Below are 20,865 nucleotides of genomic sequence, written 5' to 3'. Positions count from 1 at the left end.
CCGATTTGAGCCATCGGCTTAGTTCAGCTGAATCCTAACGTGCCGATGGACTAATTTCAACTTAGCTGGCTTGAACCGGTTCACATGAGCCGACTAGGGGACCCATACCAACCGAGAAAGCTCGAACCATCGGCTCAATTGAGCTGAGTCGATGGCTCGTTCCAACAGAGCCGGCTCGGGTCATCGGCTCATCCCAACCGAGCCAACTCGAGCTGTTCGCTCAGTCGATACGAGCCGAGCCGGTTGATATCGCTACCCGAGTTGGTCTTCTGCTTGGGCTCAAAAATTCGACAGTGCAGGTCTCAGCCTAGATTTTAAGAACAACAGTATATACTTATATTGGTGATTACGACATTTGAGGCTGTCTCGTAATAATAATAAAAAAAAAACCTTGTCTTCTCATCTAGACGAGACGAGATACACAAAAATTGCCCCACGAGATGCACTCAAATTACGAGACGAGACGCACCCCTGTAGTGAGCAACACTAAAAAGTATTCCACATTAGTGCTTACATTTCTCATGGCTTTCACTTTCCAGTCTAATCAGGCCATTATTTAAAAAAGAGTTAAAACGAGCTGAACGAGCCATTATCAAACTCGACTCAACTCGAAACTCGCCCTGGAAAACAGCTTGACCTTGACCGCTACGCGGTAAACGATTCGTCTTTAGTCTGGTTACGTTAGGTTTCTTTGTCTCCGCTTGCAAACTTGTATGTTATATTTCTTCGATTCAAAATGTCTTTCGTATTTCTTTTATGATGTCGGAAAAGTTTACATTAATAACTTGAGTTTTTCTTAAACCGCTGGTTAACAAGTTTGTTTTTCTCCACACGAAACTACAAATATGACAGATTGAATTCTCATACTCTCTATTTCTTTCAAAGCAGTCGCCATTACCTGGTCAAAGACTTATTTCCACCACGATTCATATTAACCAAAATAAATTCATTTTTTGGAAGCGGAATTTTCACTTTCCGGATTTCGGAAAATTATGGAATTCAGTTAAACTCCATAATTCAGAAGAATTCCGGAACTCGGAAACAATCCGGAATTTAGAAAATTCCGGAATTGAGAAAACTCCGGATTTCAAAAAATATCCGGATTGTTCCGAATTCCGGAATGTAAACGAAATCAGAAATTTATAAATTTCGGATTTCTCCGAATTCCGGAATTATTCCAAAATCGGAATTTTCCGAATTCCGGAATTTGTCCGATTTTACTTTCGGGAGTCCGAAAAGTAATAATTCCGGAATTGACTATCCCTAGTTTATACACAACCTTTCAGAACACTAAGCTAGTAGCTGTCTACAAACAAACAAGTAATGCAAAGCATTTTGTATCCTGCAATACGTCATGTATTAAAATCCGACAGCAGTTTCAGTATCTATCCAGAAATTGCATGTATCTAGTTACTGGAAGCTGAGGTATGAAGAATTGTATTGTGTCTTAACTTTTTTTGTCTTATACAACCCTGCAAACCACTGAATATCTAAACGGCTTTCGTTAAATCCAAGTTGTAGTACTCACAGTTACATCCATTTGTGTCTGTATGATCGTGTTACTAAAGCTTACTATATGACAGCGTTAGTAAGTCTTTCTCTGCTCTCCCGTAAAGTTGTGATACGATCTACTACAGAATAAAGAACCAATTATCAATCCGCTCCGCCTCTGTCAACTCTGGTCGATCTCGTTGACGCGACATATTTGCTTTTTTATACCCCTTTCTTCGTTTACTGAACTAAACAGTAACTATTCTGAAATATACTACTGCGCATGCCTCGTAGATAAATATTTCTGATGCCAATAGTTTCCGTTTTGTCCAAGGAATGTTCTTTTTCTTCTTCCCAGCATGACCCTTTTATTACATTATATGAAGAGCATGTAGTTCTAAATACCTCATGTATTACATAGAATGTAGGTTTAACTCTTCCAGCAAAGAAGAAACATGTGATCATAGTATACAACCTACAGAAGTGATAGCTGGCAATACAGTGGTCGTAATCCCTAACGACACAGAGAGTGAGCAGTGCCCTCCTCGCTGGTCTAGTGGCTAGCACGTGCGCCTTTGGTGTATGGTGTCCCGGGTTCGATTCCCGCCGGGAGAACATCTATGATTTTTAACTGTCCTCGATGTTTCTGTGTTCGTGTCCCTGTCGTTATAAGTTATTAGAAAAAGCAAGTTAAACGAGTGAAGCAAGTAAAATTAGCAATAAGTAAGTTACTGAAACACGTTCGGTGAGTCAGTTAAAAAAAAAAGTGGACAATGAACTGGCTGTTCGCGCCGTCCATGCGAGTTCGAATCTATCTCGGCTTGATTTTTTATCCATTTGAGAGAAAGTATTGTTTCTTTTCGCTACAGGCAGGGGCGGATCCAGGACCGACTTCTGGAGGGGGGGGCGGTGGGTTGTCATACTGTTACTTTTGAGGGCTCCAAACTTTGAGATGGGTTATATATATATATATATATATATATATATATATATATATATAATGAAAAAGTTCCCTCTTCTGGGGGGGGGGCTATCGCCTCGATCTTCCCCCCTGGATCCGCCCCTGGCTACAGGTAATCACTATTTTCGTATTTTTCGCTGTCGTTCACAGTTAAAGTAACTGACTACTCTTATTCTTTCTATGAATGATGGATCTTCTCTTTGGCTTCATGTCAAACATGCACACGTAATGAAAAGACGCTGTCGATAATAATAATAATAATAATAATAATAATAATAATAATAATAATAATAATAATAATAATAATAATAATAATAATAATAATAATAATATGAAATATTACTAGCTAACTCGTGTGTGTATTTCGACAATATAATTTTATATTATTATGTGGAAATAAGTAAGGCTGGCTGGCGCCCGCCCCTCTAATTTTTTCGATGCGCCTTATGGGTCCACGGTGTCCAACGTTGGTCCCATCTCGCTATCACCTCCTGTTCTCTCGATATAAGTTATCGACATTTTGCCTAAAGAGGGCTCTGCCGTGGCTCCATGACTACCCATGACAATGACTCTTCGTTCATTTTGCATTGAAATCGCTTATTTTTCTGATTACTATGAGTGCATACTGTCCAACGTTGCTCCCATCACTACAATTTCCCGTTCTCTCGATATAAATTGCTAATATTTTGTTTGTAAGGGAGATATGGCGTTACAATTATTACGTTTGAAGAAGAATTGAGGAAGATATTGCCTTGCCACAAACAACACCTATTATTATTATTAATGTTATTATTATTATTATTATTATTATTATTATTATTATTATTATTATTATTATTATTATTATTATTATTTTACTTACCACTAATGTTGCCTACCTTTATTTGCAATGCAATGTGTTACTAGAAAGCAAATCAAGTAACACTCCTCGCCCTTCGCGCCCCCGAACTCGAAATACATGATTTACAGTTCTCTGTGTTAGGGAAAGCACATTAATTATATTATTCTTTCAAATAACACGTTTCACAAGTTACTTCGCTTTCAATGTGTAATTTCATATCATCACTAACAATCATCTTGTTCCGATACGAAAATAACCCTCTCCTTAAAAAAAAAAAAAAAAAAAAAAAAAAAAAAAAAAAAACTGACCGTAGCGAAAGGGCGTGAACATTCTTTATGCGATTAATCGGGTCCAATATTTCAACAAGTCTCTGCACACAAATATTTCAGTAAAAGAGGAAAAGTTATTCAAACTTTCTGAATACCCATTTATGGGCGAAATTTGGTTCCCTTGGAAATTTTTGAGAGTTTGAAGGGCCGCCATTTTGAACATTTTCATCTGATTATTCTGGTTAACGAACTCATCAAGATATTTCAACAATTAATGTTTGTGCCAAGTTTCGTCTCAATCCGCTGAAAATTAGGGTGGTTATGGCATTCACAAATAGCGTTATATATATACAGATAGATAGATAAATAGACACACAGAGGAAGAGAGAAAAAGGGTTTTGCTCCCTTCTCGCACCTGTGGTGCGTCAGAGCTAAACCGGGTCCCTTTGCAAAACGTATTGACCAGCCTGACCTAAACACAAACCTCTTACTTGCTAACGTAGAAACGTGGTCGGGAGGTGTAAGGCATGTAGAAATTGTAGTTTTAATAACCATGAGTATGGTCTACTTCCATGTTTTTCTTTTTACTTTTTGCAGCTACATCGAAACGTTCAATTTTTATTCTTTACTTATTGCAAATGGCGTTTACATTCAAAATATGAGGAATTTTGGTGGCATTTGTTCGGATATTCTTCTCTTTTGAAATGAAGAAAAGAATAAAAGCAATACGCAAAGACAAAAAGTATTATCAGTACTATACATTACCAATAATAATTGCTACGAAAGACTAAATACGACATCTTTTACCATCTCTCATGAGCTGCATGTATTATTAACAAAAATTTTTAAAAATGTCCTCACCGAAGATTCGAACTGGCGACCTTTGCATTTGTAAGCCAGCACCTTAACCACTACACCAAGATCATGGCATGGTGAATGTTTAGTTGTCGGCGTATTTGTTGTATTTGTGTTTTATGTTCCCACTTCAACAATTTTTACTCGTTTTTCTAAGTTTAACAGCTGTGTCTGGCTTTCTCTTTCGGTGTCGTCCTTTATTTACACAATGCACTATTCGTATTCACAGCTTGTGTCCCACTGCAATGTCTTATTCAGATTAAACTTTTCTTTTTGCCCCTCAGTAAACATTTGATTGATTTAATTCTCATACTCTCCACGGATGGAGAGCAGGAATGCCAGACTCGAAAAATAGGTGTACATTTACTTTCCTGACAGATAATACAGCAACAACACTGCCAAACTTCGAAGATATTATGAAGAATAAAATAAATAAATAAATAAATAAAAATAATAAAGTAAATAAATATGAAACGAACTGTAACTACTATTCAAATAAAACAATAACAATAATAATTGCAAATTATAGAAAACAACAATAAAAAATTAACAAAACTTAGCGGCAATCCGAGAACACTGCATCCTCAGATGTTCTCCATATAGCGCGAAAGACGATACTGACAAAATTTCATGGCTGGGGGTTGTAGCAGCTAAAAAGAAGATCACTGCAATGAAAATTACGTCTGAACTCAATTCCGGCCTACAGAACCCGGTTTCATTGAAAACAGTGCGACGGGAAGTTCATAAAATGAAAATTCATGGCAGGGACGCTATCGCCAAACCCCTGATCACAGCAGTAAATGCGAAAAGGCACATCCAGTGGTGCAAGAACCACAAGGCATGGACTCATGAGCAGTGGAAACACGTAATATGGTCCGATGAATCAACCTTCACCTTGTTTCCAACAACCGGTCGTGTTTACACATGGAGAACACCGTCGCAAGCCTATGATACACACTGTCTGCTCTCAACTGTAAAGCATGGGGTGGTTCTGTTACAGTATGGGCAGTGATATCGTGGTTTTTTGCAGGTCCGATCATAGCCCTGCATGGAATGATGAATGCTAAGGCGTATGAGGCCATTTTGGGAGACCAAGTTCTACCCATGGCCCAAATATTGTTCCCTGATGGTAATGGTATCTACCAAGATGATTTGGCACCCTGCCACGCTGCAAAAACGGTGTGGTTTGAGGAGCATGACCAGGAGCTATCACACCTCCCCTGGTCCCACAATCACCAGATCTGAACATCAATGAGCCATTGTGGTCTGAGTTAGAAAGGCGTGTTCGATCTCATTACCCTCCACTAGCATCCCTTAAGGGAACAGTGGTACAAAATTCCACACACCACGATTCAAGAGCTGTATACGTCCATTCCACGTCGGATCCAAGCTGTTTTGGACGCAAAAGGAGGCCCCACACCATACTAGGTATGATTTTCACACTTTTGCAAACGTTTTAGATTTTTTTGTTCAATCCCTGTATATAAATGTTATCAGATTAGAAAATATGCTAAACCTAATAACTTTATATTGGTCTTTGCCAGAGGAAGATCTGATGTTGGACCATCTTAAAAAAAGAAGAAAAATGCTCAAAAATCAAATAGGCAAATACAGAAAAACAAGACACACAATCTAATTTTTATTTTTACACTTTCATTGAAATATGTCTTCTAAGGAAGGGAGAAGAGGGTTGAAGTATGTTCCACACATCTATTCTTCCCGTGTTAAAAACAACTATTTCAGCTATTATTTACACAAAATTGCAAATTTCCGTGTTATGAAACTTCCGTTTGCTTCAGCATGAATTTTCTTAAGAAAAAGCCCCGAATAAAAATGTAAAGTAATTTCAAATTCTTTTCTTGTTCACATTTGTAATCTTTACTATTCGAATACCCTAGTATTTACATCAATTGAGCAGGAGAAAATTGATTATGCAAAAGAAGGCAGAGGATGAATAACGAAAGGAAGGAAAAGTGGTAACTGATCATGTAAATGAGCTTCCTTCGTCTGTCAAAGGGGAGAAACCATTAAAGATGATGTAGTGTAATGACAAACAAATAAATATTTTGACGTGACGTTATGTATTGGTTCCTAATTTATTTTCCCTTCTGATCTCGTGCTGTTGTACTATCTATCTACTTTTCCTTTCTCTGCCCCCCCTCCCTCTAAATTTATTCCCTAATGACTTCTTTTACCGACGTTAATTATCATCCCCATTATAAAGTCCTTTTTCATCAAAATCCTTTCTTTCTTTCTCTTCCTCATTATTATTTTCTTATTTGTTTTATTCGTGATTTTTTGAATCCTTTTTTTTTTTCTCCTGAAAGGTGTTGATTAAGAATGTTTGACATTGAAATCTGAGATTTGTGAACTAGGTGGGGGTGCTGGTGGTTTGGTTTCGTTCATCTCGTAAGGATTGGCGAGGTAGGAAGTAATTTTACTGGATGTTTGAGAATAGCTTCTTTTTTTTCTTTCTTTCAATCTCCAATCACTCCTTTGAGACATGAAATTTCACCACCAGGCAGCCCAGTCAACAACTCTTTCCTTTCCTTGACTTCGACTAGATTTTCCTTTCGATTGTCAAAAGAAGGAAAGGAAAAAATAGGAATCACTTCCATTAAAGGTATAAGATGTCGTGTCGAGATGACTTCGTAATGAAAATTGATTAAGAGTTCCTCTGGTAGAGGGACGGGGAAATCATTCTCTCTGTCTTTGTCATTTGAAAGGATTTTTCTTCTAATGACGTTCTTGTTGAAAGTCTACGATGACAGTGTTGCCACAAATGCTTTCATTCTCTGCTATATACATGTATCATTTTTAGCTATTGAAGAATTTGCTGTTGGCTCTCACATGTTCAATATACAAAGTTATGTATACTACAGTGGTGGCTTTTGAACAAAGCGATATATTGTATATAGTAATTAGGATAATTGATAAGTTTTCTTTCCTGAGCTTGTCACTGTCCTTCGAATTTAAAGTGTTTGAAAAATTTGATCTTCATTAATTAATGACAGATGTTCAAACTTACGAGTTCGTGTGAACACGAGCCTTATACGTAGATAGCATGAGCAAGAGTTGGAGAAAGCATGAACACAATGCAGTTATTCAGTGCGAGGACAAGAATATGAGCTCCCTTGAGACTAACGAGTCCAAACCCTTAGTGAGTTCGAGCTTAATAAAATTAATGGACACGATATCGAGCTAGCAGGAGCCTTATTGAGATTAATGAATAGGGATGCGCACGAGACAAGATTTTTGGCTGTATCGTCTCGAAAATGTGCTGTAAAAGTGATGTCTCGACTCGAAAAATGTATATTTGTCTATTGGAAGAGCCGTGTCTCGACTCAAATTTTGTCAGGAAAATCCTGTCTTGACTCGTCTCGTGCGCATCCCTATTAATGAGCACGAGCCCCAATAAAGATAGTAGTTATGAGCCCAAGTGAGCCCCAGGTGCAGAGTAACTATCTCTACACCGTGGCTCTTTGATACATACGCGTATTCATTCTGTTTTCATTGTTGAATCTTCTCTTGTGATTTAGTTCTCAGATGTTCAACTGATGCTGTCCAGTATTCGTTATCACAATAATTTCTCCGCCCTGTTTATTATATAAATAATAAATCTTTATCCAAATACAGTCAAACTTTGTTAATCCGGACTAATTAAGGGGGATAAGTTGGCCTGATGAAAGGAAAATCAGGATTAACTGAAATGGCCTAAACGAACCAAAGTTAATTAAAAATCCTGTTTATAGCAACCAAACATTTTTATTTTATACATTCAAGGACATATACCTAAGATTTATATATTACTACTGTACTGTAGCATGCTACCAACTGTATATAGGCATCTATAGGGTTTCACAGGGAAACGGGAAATTTTGAACGTTAGAGTAGGCGATACTGTAGTGCCGGCAGTTTATATATATTTATATATTCAGAATATAGATAGATAGATATACAGTAGTACAAAAATAAATAAACAATACGTTAATATGTTCCAGTAGAACGAAAAGTGTCAGTTGTTATTAGCAAAGAACGACATACTTTTTAGTGCCTTAAAGTTATTTTTTTTTTTTAATTTTCTCGAAAATTAAGCATGAGAATTAACCTTCAGGTTTCCTTTTGTTCACCTTGATCACATCTGTCGATTGGCGTATGTATCATCTTTAAGTATGGTTATAGGTAGACAAAAGTTAAAATTTTTGTACTTAATCATGCTTCGATTTTCTTAAAAAACTACGCATGAGGATTTGTTCTTACTCTCATACGCCAATAATATTTACCTAGGTATTATTATTTAGCATTTTATTTCATAGGTAATTATATATATATATATATATATATATATATATATATATATATATTTCTTACAACAAGCAGTATTTGTACCATCGGATGAATTCTAACTTTATTTTTCCACGACTGTCCTGTGAAATGCCGAACATGAGAGAACATAGAACACGACACGTTTTCAAAACTTCTTGAATTTCATGCATGGGTTTTAAATTATTCATAAAACTGGGGGGATGAGAGGGCGTATCGACAGCACTGGTTTACAAAACACGCTATCAAAAGATGACCCAACTCGATCTTTGTCATACGAAACCCACTGACGGACACAGATAAGATATATATCTGGTATCAAACTGAAAGGGTGAGGAGAAAGAAGAGAATTTTTGTTGTTGATAGGGGAGAATACTATTTTTGACACGTGTATATTATTAATGACTATTCGCACATCGATTTCTTTTGTGGTACGAGACGTGTCAAACACAGCCAGCTCGACTATTTCCAAGATACGGACAAAGCCAATTGAGAAAAACATGGATGAGTGTAGTCGTATGGGAAAAAAAAAAGGAGTGAAGAAGACAGGGAATATTGTGTTCAAAGTACAAGTATACTTGACGTGTGACAATAAATAACACTTTATATGTACGGTTTCTTGTAACACACGCCATTGTAGTGTAGCAAACTTATTTAAAAATATATACATGTATAAGGAAACAAACCTTCCAAGTAGTGACCATTCTCTACGTTCAATGTGATATAACAAAAGGAAAAACAGAAAAATTTTATTCGTGTGTGAGTGTCTGACACTATCAAACACGACAATACTGTGTGACTGAATAGTAGAGTAAGTGCTTGTGACTTCGATACAAGTGCTTTTGAGTTCAATTCCTGGTAAGTGCACCTAACTTTGAGTGCTGGCCAAACATAGTGAGGCAATCGAGGTATTACTTCAATTAAACAGTTAGAAAACTCCGGTTAGGAACTCTATCATGAGGGACGTGCTAGAGGGTATGATAGCAAGAAAGAGAGGGAAAGGGTGAAGGAGACCACAGTTTCCAGAAATTTCAAGGCTAAATCATAATTGTTGTCAAATTTATCATTCAAGCCACATTTTATCATGGCATAAATGAAAAATCAGAACCTTACATTATTTTATGTAGGGGAGACCAGGATTACTATAGTAAGTTTTTTTTTTTTTTAATATTAACGGAATAGACTATTTAAATTATAACATCAACATCTCTGACTGACAGCAGCTCTGCATCGATTCCTGCTCGCGCCAAGCGAACTTTGTGGTGAACAAACACCGTGTGCGTGGGTTTTCTTGGGGTTCTCCCGTTTCCTCCCACTTTCTTCATTCCATTATTTCATTCATTTCTCATCGTCACCGTCTCCTTTCGCCTAGCTGGCATTAATCGTGGGACGTGAAACTGGAAGGTTTCATTTCATCTTCCATCAACATATGGTACCTTAACGTACGAGGTGTAGCTAGAAAAAAAATCGGAATGATTTTAGTGTTGCCAAACAGCAAGCACGTGAAGCTCAATCGATGCGTGAGTGTATATCATGATACCCTGCTTATCGAATGAATGATTGCCCAAAGTACAAGCCACTCAATTCTGCTTTTTTTTTTTTTTTTTTTTTTTTTTTTTTTTTTTTTTTTTTTTTTTTTTTTTTTTTTTTACGAAGCGCACCGTGCGTTTGTACTCCTTCGAAGAAAGAAAAAAAATCTTAATTTAAATAAAACACCGTATCAATGTGAAGTTTCTTTTCAAACTGGGAAAATCCGGGACAGAAACTTACGATTTACTAAAGGTAATAAAATGGTGTTTATCACACACACAAGTTTTGAATTAATTCAAACGATTTGAAGAAGGACGAGACGAGGTCACAGACAACGCGCGTTCCTCGACGACCTTGCATATGAAAACGGGTTCAAACATTCAAAAAGTCGGCGATATAATTCGAAAAGTTATGTTACGCATAATTTGTAATTGTAGGGCCTACTTGTAAAGTTGTACTTTGAAGTAAAACACGTTTGAAACGAATGATTCTTTGTACTCATTTTTCACGTGCTATATCAGGGTTCCTACTGGTCAGGGAAATCAAGGAAGTCAGGGAAAACTCAGGGAAAATGATGCAGGTCAAAGAAACTTAGGGAAAAGGACTGGAAATCAGGAAAAGTCAGGGAAATTTTATAAAATATATTTTTTCGAACATTAATTGTACACCAATTTCAGCTTAGCCAACTATTAATGATTACAGTATGGAACTTCCTCCGATTTTTATGGGTGATAACTGATAAGTGGAATGTACGTATGAACAATTGATTATTATTTGTCTCTATGGGATAAATGTTCTCATTTATAAGTAACATGACAGGTTGGAGCCTTTGAAAGCAGAAGATTTAGTAGTACCTGCCGAACATCATGGGAACAAAGTACCGAAGAATAGATATTTACTGTTTCATTTGAAATTTTCATTATAACAGTTTTTTAAATAATCATTGTTATTTTACAATTCTTATGTAATTACTTATGGTTGTATCTAATTGCTTTCAAATCTCGATTATTGGATTAACTTATTTACATGAATGTAAACAGATTTTTTAATAATTATTAAAAGTATAGGAAATAATAATAATAATAATAAACCCGAAAAAAAATTATATAAAAGAACAATTAATCCATTAGCGAATAGCAACATCATATATGGTAACTTAATGTGAATTGATCTTTCTTTTTATTGTTCATTAAGACAAGTGTACTTCTAAACGATCTCAGTTTCACGTTAACAAACATGTCTTAACTTAGAATGTAAGATTAATAATGCAATAAATATGTATCACAGAGTATTCACGTTATTTATTCCTACTTATATGTCAGCGTCATCCGACACCTGTCATGAAAGTCAGGGAATTTCCTGCCAAAGGTAAGGGATTTCTCCAGATCAGTAGGAACCCTGTATATTTTGATGGGGATGTTTACAGTATGTTCAATTGTTCATCCAACTTTATACATGTAATATTCACATATATACTAATATTCCATTCGCATGTTTCAGATTTTTTGCTTCGTCCTCATTTATATATATATATATATATATATATATATATATATATATATATATATATATATATATATATATGACTTTTTCGGTAATCCTTATAGCAATATTTAATATGCCAATTATCCAAGTAATACGGGTCCTACTGGATATATAATAGAACTCCATAATCATTACTTTATTTAATGAAATGAAATCTTTGAGTTTTACGTCCCACGGTTATGAGACGGTGGTTGTAAGAAATGAATGAAATAGAGGAATGAAGAAAGTGGGAGGAAACGGAAGAACCCCGAGAAAACCCACGAGCACGGTGTTTGTCCAAAGTCCACACGGCGCGAGCTGGGATCGAACCAGGGACCCCAAGCACCGGAGGTGAACGCTGTACCACTGAACCACCGTGCCCCCTTACTTTATTCAAGTTCACATCGAACTACAAGTATTATCACTTCATGGACATATTAATCTCAGTCTCTTTGCTGCTAATGAGCTCATTAATACATCTAAAATTAACTTTTCTTTATTATCATATTTGCAGTATGCTACTTACTGAAGCATGGCTCTTGACAGTATATGAAGTTAGAATCACACTTCTAGGAAATCTGCCAACAATCTATTCATAAGAAAACAAAAATTGTTTATGGAAGGTGATTCCTTTGACCTCGTGCTTATGTGGGTACAAATGATTAAAATCAGAGGCTGCTGTCATATAGTATAGTGAAAAAGTCGCAGTCTTTGTGCATTCAGCCAGAAAACTCCGAGTGACGAAGTGCATGAGTAATTTAAATTGTTTTAATTGTTTAATGAGTTTGACTTGGTTTAATTTGTAAAATACACTTTAATATTCTATTATTGAACATTTTTCATTTGCCGTAAATATTAACAAGTTTAATGAACCAAGAGACAAGCTCCACTAGGGGATGGGGACAGGATAACTTTTCCGGAGCACCCATTTGTCTCCTTGTCTGTGGTTTTATGCCCCTGTATTACCTGTAATATTTATTTTATGTACTTTTTGGCATATGGAAAACAAAAGTTTGAATTCTGAATAATCTACTCAAATTTTGTTAAATGTTATCTTACCATATCCTATGTTTTCTTGATTTTTCAGTGTTTAATTGTAATTCACGGCGCCTTATTCTCAACCTTCAACTTTATGTAAAGTTTATATTGTAACGTTTTTTCAATATATATTGTAAAGTATATATTGAAACGTTCGTAACATTTCAGGTTTGTTTTGAAAGGGGGGAGAGGCAAGAATATCTGCGAATACAGGTACAAAATCACATTTTTCAATTGTATATTATTGTTCTATTAATTAAAACATATACTTCAAACTCAGTGGGGAAACAGGCCGTGGTGGCTATGTGGTAGAGCATTCACTTCTGGTGCATGGGGTCCCTGGTTCGATCCCAGTTCGCGCCAAGTGAATTTTGTGGTGGACAAACACTGTGTGCGTGGGTTTCCTCGGGGTCTCCCGTTTCCTCCCACTTTTTTCATTCCACCATTTTTCATTCATTTCTCATCATCACCGTCTCCGGCACAAACGTGGGACGTAAAACTCAAAGATTTCATTTCATTTCAATGGGGAAACAATTGCCTCCTGCCTTCTCCCAAATGACGCACCTGTTTCTTCAGTTTCTTTATCATGTGAAATGCATTATTTACTGTTTAGAAAATTTTAAACACATTTGAGTTTTATCTTACTCGTAAATTGTTCTCTGTTATATATATATGGGGTGTAAGAAACTGAAAAATCACTTTTAAGAACTAGAACTCATCAGGGAGTGACAGGTAAGCTATTTTTCTCTCTCACTAGATGTCTCCATTGTAGCAAACAGTAAGCACTGCAGAAGAACCAGCAGCCACCATAACTCACCTGGAAACAAATGATTCTACGCTACCTCCTCCTGCACTCGTCTTTTACGAGTGTCTTTCACTTCCTCTACAACTTCTTTCCTTCACTTTTCTCACTCCACCACTAGCCCTGTTTTTTTTTCTTTTACATCTATGCTGTTTCTTTTATTCAGTCTTCCGTTTCGTAGCGTTTTTTCCTATTCTTCTCCAACCCAACGCTTTGCTACATCTTCCGTCCCCCAATCTTTGTTCCCCAACTACCCCAAGGAGCATTAACTTTTTTTTTTTTTTTTTTTTTTTTACTATTCTTACCCTTCTAACCTCTCCTCCTACACAGTTGATAAATTTCGCGACTGAAGTCTGGTTCTGAAAGGGGTAAAGCCATAAGAGATCCCAAGAATGTATCTCTTATCCGAGCTATCCCTCGTTTCGACTGCCGTTCTCTGCTTTTTTATATATATATATTATTATTGTTGCTGTTATTATTATCATTGTTATTTCCCTTGCTCTCTCTCTCTCCCATTACAGACAAATTTGTGATGGGTTAAAAGGCCACAAGAAAAGTAAGGTTCTCTTGAAGTTGACCTAGCCAACAAGAAACTGGCGTCTAACTTAAGTTAAACTGGGGTTACCAGTGATTAATTTTTATTTTTTTATTGGGTATGAGAACGAAATTGTCGCAAATATAAAGATAAATTATAGTTAAAATCCGCGACATAATTTCTTAATAGTGGTACATTTGGAAGTACTGTACCGGTAAAATTGTCTTTGAAAGTATTTTTGCGAAGTATTGTTGAGTGTAGAAATTAAATATCGACTAAAAGTAGGGAATTCTTGTTATTATGCGCTTCAAAATCTTTTGTTGTCGCAAATTCTGCCAAAGAATTTGAAACTTTAAATATATAAAATGATAATCATGCCTGTTGTTCTGTGTAGTTGCGAAACATTTCTGCTTACTCTGAGGGAAGAACGTAGATTGAAAGTATTTGAGAACAAGATCCTGAGACGAATATTCAAAGCCAAAAGGAACGGGAATGGGGAATGGCGAAAACTTGAAAACGAGGAACGACATAATTTATACCGTTTACTAAACATTGTTAGGGTCATTAAATCTAGGAGACTCAGGTGGGCAGGTTATGTAGCCAGAATGAAAGTAGGAACGCTTTCAAAGTTTTAACTGGAAGTCTAATCGGAAAACGACTATCAGGAAGACCTAGGTGTAAATGGGAGGACAATATTAACATGGATTTCGCAGAAATAGGAATACAAAGTAGAAACTGGATCCAATTGGCTAAGAATAGAAGTCAGTGGAGAGCTTTTGTAAACGCGACATTGAACCTGCGGGTTCCGTAGATTACAGAGTTAGTTATTGTTGAGCATTTTCCCCCTTGCTTTAAAGCAGTAATCTTAATCTGGCTGGTGTCACGTAGGAGCACGCTTTTAGATGGGATAAACAACAGAGAGAATAGGTAGAACAAAGAAGGGGAATGGAATAAACAAATGCTCTCTGTGTACGAATAGTCATTGATCTAGCGTACCTACAAACCCATCGACTATGCCATCAATGTGATTGCATGTTATACAGTCTTTATCAACGCCAAATTTCCTGGTTGTTCCTTGTTCTTTTCATATGGTTTACTGAGATTGGGGAGTCACAAGGTATCCAATTAGAAATACCAGCTTTAGAGCTTCCAAATCGTATTCTCGGTCGTATCCATCCTGACAGATTTTGTCGTGGTTGACCCTCACGAGCGAACGGTATCTATGTAAGCAAATTGTGCATGCACGTTGTGCTTTTGTCATCAGGAGTTCGATTCCCGGTGGGTATAAAATGTCCAGAGTTGATCTAGCGACATGGAACAATTGAAATGCTACTTGGATTAAGATGTAGTAAACTCTATTCTAAAAACCAAGAAACATTGACATTGGAACCTGATGGGCTGACCATTCATCATGGAGTTAAATGTGTGCCGTCTCATAGATCCTGCCAGAAAGTGAACACCTGCCAGTGTTCTGTAATTTGCAGCTACGTATTAGATGTGTTCAATCCATTCTTCCTGTTGCTGATCAGAGGTCTTCGAACTCTTAGATAGCTATTATACATCTATATGAGAATATTTATGGCGAAATGACGGTGGTTGGGTTTCGACGTTTGTTTTTAGCACCGAGGTCACGTATGACGAGATCTACCATTTAAAGGGGATCCGAACCACTATTCTGTTGGTATATGATATGAGTGCCCTGCATTCTTTTTTTTTAAGCAAATTTTTGACGTTTCCAATCTTTCTTTGCAGCAGATTCAAAATTAAAATTCATTAAAATTTACCTATAAACGTTGAAACAAAGATATGCATAATATAAGTTCATTTTATTTTGTTTTATTTTTATTTTCTATAGTGTAAAAATTTTGTACGTCTGTGTGAGGGGCACCTGTCTGCAATGGTGAACAATCTGGACGTCCGTTATGAAATGTATATACAATTGCAATACAATGGCCATACATTAGAATCATCTCACTCCGCAACTCTAGTTAATTCGATAACTATCTCTAGTTACTTAAAACAAACAATTAAATGTTTACGTGCCAACATTCTAGACGGACTGGGATATCGTTTCTCATGAGATCAGCGAAGTCAAGCAGTGCCCGGTCTTGTCAGAGAAAACGTGAGTGATTGTTTGTACTCACCAGCATCCAGCCAGCATCGTGAGGACAACTGAGGAGGAAAGGAGCAGCGAGAGCTACTAGAAGGAAAGAAGCAGCGAACTTCAGTCTAGTGTGCGCGCAAGGAAAGTTGGCTTCTGACAGTTGAGTAGGGCACGTGGAGCACGTGGAAGCACTGTTGCTAGAGGCTCAGCAACAGAGACAGCAACTCTGGAGACAAACTTAAGACGTTTAACAAGTCTTCTTAACTATCGGCAACAGCGCGGTCAGTGACCTTCGTTGCCTAGAAACAGCGTCGAAGAATAGTGCTGTGATTGGCGAAAAATCCTCTCTCTCGTTTTGTTTACATGTGCAGCTATCTGTCAGAGGCCACCTTTCAGTAACTCGATAGTAGAAAGCTAGCATTAATAACAAGAGGAGCCGATGTTCTAACCACACATCACCTCAAAGGCATGAGTGCCACAAGCCAGCTGGTAGGTCCTAGCCCTGTAAGGTTTTGGAACATGAAATTTAATTTTAATTAAATGTTAAATTTCTCTGTTATCAACTTTTGATATTGATTGATTCACTGGAGTTTTAACATAGGTAGTCATATGGGAAATAAAACGATGTTCTCAGTTAGGGTATTATTGTCAATGAATATGGATGTAATAATATGACTGTTTCATAATCAACACCACACCATAATATGTTATCAATTTTCTTCAATAACTGGAACCGGAAATGGAATTTTAAGTACTAAGCTTATATGAAAAAGGATCAACTGCTTCAGGACCTATTGAACCTAAGTAGAATTTGACCTGATAACATAAACATATGTATGTTTCTCCTGATTCCACGGTAAATTCTCGGGGTCATACTCATCTTTTTTTTTTTTTTTTTTTGTATTTCTTCCTTGTTTGAAAAATGTAATTCTATCGAAGCGGACATTTGGTGAAAATACCCTGATAAGTAATTATCCTCATATTTTTTTCTAATGAACACTCCCACATTTATTTCCCTTCCCGTTTCTGAAACCGAAAAAAAAAAAAAGTGTTTTGGTACACATTGTAAACAGAAACAAAAATATTTTTTTTTTTTTATTTTGAAGCAAAAAATGGATAAGATTCAGTTCCTACTACAGTAAATTCTTTGGGAAAACCAAAATAAACGCCAGCAAAAGAGAAAATGTGTAGATAGAAATAAAGTTTGTTGTCTGAGATGGCAATCTAGGATTTCAATTACTTCATTTATCTCTTAAGAGACTTTAGAGGAAGTTCTTTTAGCCGGAGCCAACTGCAGAGAGAGGCTAAGTTCTTTCAAGAGGTCTTCTCGTTTATGTGTTTTCTTTTAACTTCCGTCTCCAGGTTTCATTGTCTTCTGTGAACTTAAATGGTGGATAAATAGCCAAAATATAACCAGCCAAATGGTAGTATAAAGTTCATATAGAGTTCAGTTAATTGCTTTTGTCGGTCTATTTTTTTTTTTTTTTTTTTTAATATCAATTGTCTTCATGATATTGCTAGTAGCCTTACTGTTTCTATGAAACACCTGGAGCGCTCTAAATTTCTGTCTAATATAGGTAGGATGTTGCTAAGATTGACAAACTTCTTTATTGATGCTTAATGTTATATAATATAAACAATCCTCAACAGTACAAAACAGTTTATAGTTTGAAATACTATAGTATATATATAGTATTTCAAAACAAGTCGGGTCAAGATTTCACTTACGAGGGAACCTATCCAAGTGTAACTCTGATTTCGAGACGAGACTATGGCCGTTGGATAACTTGTCCCAAAAGAACATTTGGATAACTTGTCCCAAAAGAACATAACACGAAAAAGGATACATCGTCGATCTCAATCGTTGCGGAGATATAAGCGTGAAAAGTTAGAAATTGAGCTCCATACTATACATTACAAAGTCAGCTTCCGGGTCAGATTTTTCGGAAACGGTCAGGTAAGGAACCTCAGCGAATACATATCAAATTAGTGTTGGGAGCCCACCACCTTTTGAATGAAAAAATGTTGCCCCCGGGGCACTCGCAGGGTCCCAGGCGGGGTCCAACTCAAAATTTGCTAATGAACCGGGGGTCAAGTAGCATATTGTATGAAAGTTATTGTTAAATAAAAGAAGATAGAACAAATCTCAACTCTCTACAATAACCCTGTGCAAACGGGCAACTGGTCAAAATGTCAATACAACCTACATCAGAAAATCTATGTCCACGCTTCTAAATCCGTTAAATTGCGACAATAACAAAACAGAGAAACACGTTTAAAAGTGCAAGGTATTGAAGTAAATCGAATTGCTGCAGTGTCTTTCACAGAGTCGCACAACGGACTTTATCCAAGTATGAGTGTGACTTCGAATGACCAATGGACCATAGAAGACCATGACCATTGGATTTCGTGTCCTAGAAGAGAAAGGATACATTGTCAATTGGAACCACCTTTCTCAAGGGATATCAGTTGATTTGAACGCACACACACGCGTACCGTAGGCAAGCGCTTTGACAAGTAAATCACGCCGATGGAAATGTTTTTTTTATAATCTTTTCCCTTTTCGTACGTTCACCATGTTTTTACTCATCTTCTACTCTACTATGCTTCTGTTTTTCTTTGTCACGTTTACAGTTATCAAACTGGTTTCCAATTGTATATTTTCACGAAATATTATTCTTGACCATTTCTTATATCCCTAGACAAGCACCCTCCGATATACTTTGTTTTTGCATCACTATTCACGTTTTCTTCACTACCTTATTCTTCAATGTGCCTCAAAGTTTCAAGGTCAATCCTTTTCGTCTTTACCACCATGTTTCTCGTTCAGCACATCCACCGACATAAATTTCCTGGTGCACTCTGCGAATTGTACTCTGCGAATTGTGGGTCCTGATTCGCGAAACATATACCGTTGCCTTTTGAACTTCTCACCCTCCACGACAGGTGCGATTGAGAATGTATCCTTTCTCTTCTGGGACACGCAATCCAATGGTCATGGTCTTCTATGGTCCATTTGTCATTCGAAGTCACACTTATACTTGGTCCGTTGTGCGACTCTGTGAGAGACTCTGCAGCAATTTGATTTACTTCAATACCTTGCACTTGTAAACGTGTTTTTCTGTTTTGTTATTGTCTCAACTTAAAGGATTTAGAAGCGTGGACATAGATTTTCTGATGTAGGTTGTATTGACATTTTGACCAGTTGTCCGTTTGCACAGGGTTATCGTAGAGAGTTGAGATTTGTTCTATCTTCTTTTATTTAACAATAGCTTTCATACAATATGCTACTTGACCCCCGGTTTCATTTGCAAATTTTGAGTTGGACCCCGCCTGGGACCCTGCGAGTGCCCCGGGGGCAACATTTTTTCATTCAAAAGGTGGTGGGCTCCCAACACTAATTTGATATGTATTCGCTGAGTTTCCTTACCTGACCGTTTCCGAAAAATCTGACCCGGAAGCTGACTTTGTAATGTATAGTATGGAGCTCAATTTCTAACTTTTAACAGTTATATCTTCGCAACGGTTGCGATCGAGGATGTATCCCTTTTCGTGTTATGTTTTTTTGGGACAAGGTATCCAAGGGCCATAGTCTCGACTCGAAGTCAGAGTTACACTTGGATAGGCTCCCTCGTTAGATATGTGCGCTATCCAAAAATATATGTTTCAGAATCCTAAGATACTCACGCAACATTTTTTCTAGAGCAAGTTTGGCTACGGACATATCATTTGAAGTACTCACCAACTATCTCTATAAAAATTGATGAGGATTCTGAAACTTGGATATTTGGATAGGACACTACTAGTTCCTAAGTAAAGTCTTGACCTGACTACGGTAGATCTCATAGTTTTGGAGCTATGAACCTTTAAAGTTCATTTTTTTCTTGTTTTTTGGCAACCTATAACTCTGAAAGGAAACCAGGTGGACCCAAATTGGTCTATATTTTTTTGTCTTATCTTGGTGTTAGGAATTACCTCCCAAACGTTGTCTGTGTTGTTTTGAAACCCTATATATATAGTCTTTTGTTCAATCTTCATCCTAATTTACACACATAAACTTAGGATTCCTTTTATTCGGCACATTGTATAGACAGATCTACAATAAATGCTTTTCACTTACTTCAGCTGAAACTCAAAGTGTGTAGAGCTTACCTGATTGTTCAGTTGAACTGTCATTTACTGAACCAACTGGAAGTTGTGAACATCTGACTTCGTTGTTCGATTTATATTTAAAAATAAGAGCAGGCAGTGGTGCACGCAGAAGTTTGTCAAGAGAGTGTTCAAGTCCCAAATTCATATAATTTCAGGTATCTGTATACATAATATAATATAGCAAATAGTTATGTTGCATAGTACAGTGAAACCTGTCAACTTGGCCACCTCTCTAAGTTGGCCACCTGCTTATCTTGGCCTAGTTCGTCTTGAACCTGCATTTTCCCATAAGACATTCATTACTTACTACTCTATAAGTTGGCCACCTGTCTATCTTGGAAGTTGGCCACACTGAAGCAATGTTTACCCTATGATGATAATGATAAATTTACCTGCGTATCTTGGCCACGAAAAATACAATTTTGTTATTTTTCTTAACT

The sequence above is a fragment of the Thermobia domestica genome, chromosome 10, assembly GCF_964235325.1.
Source record: "Thermobia domestica chromosome 10, izTheDome1.hap1.1, whole genome shotgun sequence".
In the NCBI taxonomy this organism is placed as follows: Eukaryota; Metazoa; Arthropoda; class Insecta; order Zygentoma; family Lepismatidae; genus Thermobia; species Thermobia domestica.
Note: the sequence above shows the minus strand (reverse complement) of the source record.